Below are 6000 nucleotides of genomic sequence, written 5' to 3'. Positions count from 1 at the left end.
CTCCACCATTCTTCAATCACAACCTGGAAGCTCATCCTCCCCTCCAGCCATTTCTGCCACCATTGCCAGTCAAGCTCTGGACAATCTCAAGCTTCACAAGTTTCAATCTCTCCATTTTCAGCATGAGATAGAGCATCTCAATTCTCTCATTGCCTCTGTTAAGACTGATCTGACCAAACAAATTGATGAAAAGCTTCCAGCTCAGGTTAAATCAGCTCTTTCTGAATCTGCACAAAAACAACTCCAATTGGAAAAGCAAGTGGAAGCTCTGGAAGGAAATGTCTATACCTTAAACTCTAGAATGGATGAGATGTTGCAGCATCAAAGAATTCAGACTGGACTGCTTCAACATCTTCTTCTTGCCTCTGGTGTTTCACTTCCCAGTTCATCCCCTACACTTGCTGCTAACAAAAAGGGGGAGAAAGAATTACCAACTCCTGCAGAATTGATCAGTCAAATTCCTCCCCCTTTCCACACTGAAAGGGAAAAGCAGAAGATTGCAAGGATGAAAGAATTGGACTCCATTGCAAAGAGAGTGGCTCAACTGGGCAAGAAATCTTCCACATCTTCTACAGCCACCACAGCTCAAATCTCTTTTCCAACCACAACCACAATTCTCAGGGTGATTACACCTGAGATTGTTATCCCTTCCAAGACAGAAAAGGGTGGGCCATCAATTGTGAATGAATTCAAGCCCATTCTGTTTCCAAACAATTGTGGTTACTCCAAGCCTGGGAAAGACTCAAGCTCAATCTACTTTCCACTAGCCAGGCCTGACAAAAATGAGTACAAGCTTTTGGGCCAAGAAATCAAAAGTTATAAAGACTGTGCAGATGTGACCTTAAAGGCTCATTTTGCCATCATCTACAGAGAAGGCCAGAAGCTGTTTATTGGAACTGGCCATCCTCACTACTCATTTGCAAAAGCTGAAGAGGTAGCCAGAGAATGTGAAAAAGAGGAGTTTGAATCCCAACTCTCTTTGAACCAAATAGATGTGGATGAAAGGTATGCTATTGAGCTGGAAGAGGAGTTGGCAGCTGAGCTTTTAAATGAGAAAGGATTGCCTCTTGAATCTTCTCCAAAGAAAAAGAGAGTCAAATCTAAAACTAAGATGCCTGAGGCAGCCAAGAGAAGAGAAGAAGTGCCAGAAAAGCCTATCTCAAAGCCTTCTTCTCCAATCAAGGATACCACAGTAGTACATCCAGATGTCAACTTCCATGATGAGCCAATAATGCCAAAGGAGGAGCCAATTGACTTGGAAGATATTCCAATTCCAGCTTTTCTTGTCCAAGAATCTTCCAAGCCAAAGAAGAAAGTCAAGTCTGTGGCTAAGAGGATGGCTAACCCTCCTAAACCTCCAAAAGAACCTGAGAACCCTGATGACTATCTCATCATTGCTAACATTGAAGAAATTTCTGAGTTGGATCTGGAGCTGGATGATCTTCAAGAAGTAAGAGGAATAGAAGCAACTTCAAAGTTACCTGAAAGATTGGTATTCTCTTACAAAAACAAGGGTGATGTCATCTGGCCTCTTCACAGAGTTCTGAATTCTGAGGGATTCAGTTCTCTAACAAAAATATATGGATCTATGAAGAGGACTGGAGGATTTACACCACCTGCAAAGCAAATGGTACTAAAGAGAATCCTTGAGATCAGGAAGGAATGGAATTCAGATGCTAGTCTACAAAGAAGGCTGAAAATTCCCTACACTGGAAAGAAAATTCATCATGAACCTACTCCAGTCATGGAATTTAGGGACAATCAAGGTGTTAGGAGATTTTTCAGACCTAAAGATCAACTCAAGGTTGCTAGCTTGAATACTCTGAAGACTCTCCAATCCAAGCTCAACAGACAAGATAGTGATGAAGAATGGTTCTACAGGATCTTTCAGAAGCAGATTAATATTCTTGAAGAAAAACTTAAGTCCAGAAGAAGAAGATCTTCTAGGAACAAGTAACTGCTCAGTCTAGAGGAGCATAATCATCTGTAATCTTTTCTAACTCTTGTATTTAAATTCTGCATTTTATTTTATTAATGTTTTGTTATCATCAAGTGTAGAATTTATGTCTGCATCTTCTCCAGTCATAAATTGGGGGAGATTGTTAGGAATCAATAATTTTTGATGATAACATAAACATTTTTGTAACATGTCTTACTTAGAATCTTTATCAAATTTCAGTTGTAATTGTTACATTTCTTGTCTTTGGGAATTATCAACGGATGGGTAGAATAGGATGGCTAATTGTAAATATCCAATGCCATGTAATTTTATCTAAGTGAAGGATATTCAACTGATGAGATGTAACTGTTCAACTGATAAAGACTGGATGATGTTTCAACTGATGAAAATCAAGCATTCAACTGAAGACAAAGTGTTCAACGGATAATGCTGAGGAATTCAACTGATAAGACTGGAACAGCATTCAACTGATGGAGTTTGTAATTCATTCAACTGATGAGCCAGGCATTCAACTGATAAAGTCAATAGCAGTTGAAAGCAACCAGAACCTTCAACTGATGAAGCAAAGAGCAGTTGAAAGTGACTAGAGCTTAAGTCTGACAAATCACATGGATCGAATTACACTAAAATAGACATGGAAGCCTAATTAGGAAAATAAAGAAGAAGCAGAAACATACTTATCTCATGCAGTGCAATCTGGATCAAATCAAGATGATGGTCAAAGATGAAGACATCTCAGAAAGCATGCATAAGACAAAGTTGTGCAGCATTGTTTTTAGATTAGAGTGCATTTTGTAATCTAGCTAAAAGCTTTGTAAAACTTGGAGTATATAACCAAGTTAGTAGCATCAGTTGAACTTGTTCAAATCACTTGAGAGAAAAATCTGAGAGTTAGAACTTGTTTTGAGTGATGAACCAGCAGCTGTGCGAATTGTAAAACAATCCACAGATTCTTCTATATAAAATCTCACGGGTGGATCATTCAATCCACCCGTATTTTTAATACTTGGTGTTTTTCTGTTTATTGTGTTCTTAGTGTATTGTTCTTGAATCTTTTAAATTTGTAAAAGATTGTATTCAACCCCCCCCTTCTACAATCTTTCTCATAGTTGGTGTAAAATAACAAAAATATTTATACATTGTCATCCAATGTTTAATAAAATTGGATATTTTGATCATGAAATTGTTATCATGTATCTAAGGAACACCAGAAAGAATCTTGCAAAAATAACTTGGTAATTTAATATTAAAAAGATAAAAATTAGTGGGTAAAATATACTACAACAGTAAAGGAAGAATGAGATTTTCTTCTTTAACTCAGAATAGTAATAAATACAAAAGAATTTGCGGATATTAAAAGTAGACCTTATTGATATTATTTTAATTTTAAATTTGTAAATTTTAATGTTAAAATATATAATTATTTTTATCACTTTCCACGAACACGTTATAAAATCTCCATATAAATTAAAACATTAAATCCTTAATACAAACATTTCAAATCTCTATTCACCTTCCCAAAAAAGTCCAGATAATTTTACTCACATTTTTAATAATAATAAATTTATGAGAGATTAATTTGAATATCTATTGAAGTATTTATTTTTTAAAATTTAATAACGTCAATATCTAAAATTTTAAGAAAAATATTATCTACTTTTAACGGATGGTAAAGAGACATTATTGGTTGTATTATGTATTTAAAAAATAAAAGTAATAATTCAACTTAAAATAAATGAAAATGCACCATTCTTAACACTCCATTCACGAACACCTTAACGAATCTCTCTCAATTATACCTTGCCATCTTTAACCAAATTATAATCTTCAACCACTTTTAATTATAGAATTTTCGTCAAAACCTTATATTTTAAACTATATTTGAAAAATAACAAAAAATATTGTGCACAAACCTTTGAAAAAGATATTGTGCACAAGCCTTGAAATAGATATAAAATTCGAATGAAAAATTTTAAAGAACAATAGAGTTATAAATATTTTATTGAGATTCTTTTAAGTGTTTTTCTCGTTTAAATTATATTATTCTTAATTATCATTATATTTACTATTATCGGTAGAATCTTAATTAATTTATCACTAATATATATTATATTAAAATTAAATTCGACCTATTTTAGAATCTTAATGTAATGGTTTTTCCTATGCTATGTCCGACATAAAAAGGAATTCTATTTTAATGGTTCTTCTATACTGATATAAATTATTTAATCTATTGTAATGAATATTTGATTAAGATTTTCTTTACTATTTTACTAATTTAATTAAAGATTTTTCAAGCTGTCTAAGTTTAATGCATCAATTTAGCTAATCATTACTAATGTATCAATAAAATATATTCTAAAAAAAATTAAATTTAATTAAAAAGTACACATAATTAAATTGTATTGTATATTCTATTAGGATTTTAATTGTATTAGAAAAAATATAATAAAACTTAATATAAAATGATTATATTCAATAATAATATAGTCGAAATATGATACTAGTGAAATAACTGGTATATTTTTGATAATATTAAGGCAACACTTACTAAAAGTTATATTTAAGGAATTTCAAATTTTTAACATACAATTTTTAGAAAATTTTAAATCTCAACTACTTTTCCAAAAAAATGCTATTATGTAAAAATTATAGAAAGAGATATAAAATGTGGATAAAACGCTTTAAAGAATCTCATTTAAAAAATAAAATACATTATGAAATCAAAAAAATTAAAATATGATGATGTAGTTTGGAGGATAATTTAATATATAATTTCTATTAAGTTTCAAAATATTTTTTAATAATATATTCTAATTATAAATTTATTTTTTATGTCAAATGAATTTTTTTTTATAATTTATGATTCTTTATAGTTTTTTGTTTCTTTAATCTCATATGTGTTCGTGTATTCTTCAATTTTTATTAACGTCTCCTTGGAGGAATATATTTTTAAGTTCTACTAAATAAAATAAATGGAAAACTATTTCGAGGAATATTATAATGAATCTTTTAGAGATCAAAATTCTAAAACTATCACATATGATTCGAGTTAGGATGATAGCAATCAAAGTCATGAATTTAAAATAATATAATTTCTGAAATTATGTGGTTTAGATTAAACATGTCATTCTTGAATTATCTGGTTCTATGAGAACACCTATAGGAACATCTATTTGAACAACACATATATAAAAAATTGCAACCAATGTTCTGCTATATTCACTATCATTATTGTTTATTCTGATAAAACTAAATGTGTGCAAGTTCCGGTAAAAGTTCATCTGGACAACAAACTCTTATAAGCCATACAATTGGACGATCATTCCACATGTCAGAGAACACAATTTGATGAAGCTAAATCTTTCAGGCGCCTAATTTTGTTATATCATGCCTGCATAAAAAAGTACATAAACATAAGATACATGATTCTTTATACTGTTCTTTGAGTATCTGATTCAATTTAATGCATTGCTCAAAAGCACGATAAAATTCAATTTGAACTCTTCATTAGCAGCTTGGTTTGCAGTGATAGCTTTGCAAAGATCAGAGGGAGTTACTTGATAACAATGCTTTGCCCTTGTTAAATTATTCGTCAAGCTCTTTATCACATCCGTCCTTTCAACAAAAACAATATCTTGTTCGCCAATGGGGGAACCCATGATTTCACGAACATCTTCCTCATTTATATCAAAAATACTTTCATTTATCCTTAAGACTGGAGGGTTTGGTTCAAACGACGATAACAAAAATGCAGAAATTTCGACGGGGTATTCCTTTGACTGGAAACTTAATACAGAACCAAACCCAGTAGAAGAAATCCGTGATTTCTGATCATCGGACAGCGGGGAGGTGTAAACCTAATCATCAGCTCTCATGTCTGGACAAAGAACACATAAAAGAAAAATAAGAGAGGATTCTTTACAGTGTTCTGTAATCATAACAAACAAGGTGTAATTCTTTACATCAAAATTAACTTGTTTGGTTTATCACACCTTGTTATGAAACAAATCACTGTAAGGATTCAAACCAGAATTCGA

Source organism: Daucus carota, chromosome 9 (genome assembly GCF_001625215.2).
Source record: "Daucus carota subsp. sativus chromosome 9, DH1 v3.0, whole genome shotgun sequence".
In the NCBI taxonomy this organism is placed as follows: Eukaryota; Viridiplantae; Streptophyta; class Magnoliopsida; order Apiales; family Apiaceae; genus Daucus; species Daucus carota.
The sequence above is the reverse complement of the archived record's forward strand: the minus strand, read 5'-3'. Positions refer to the sequence as shown.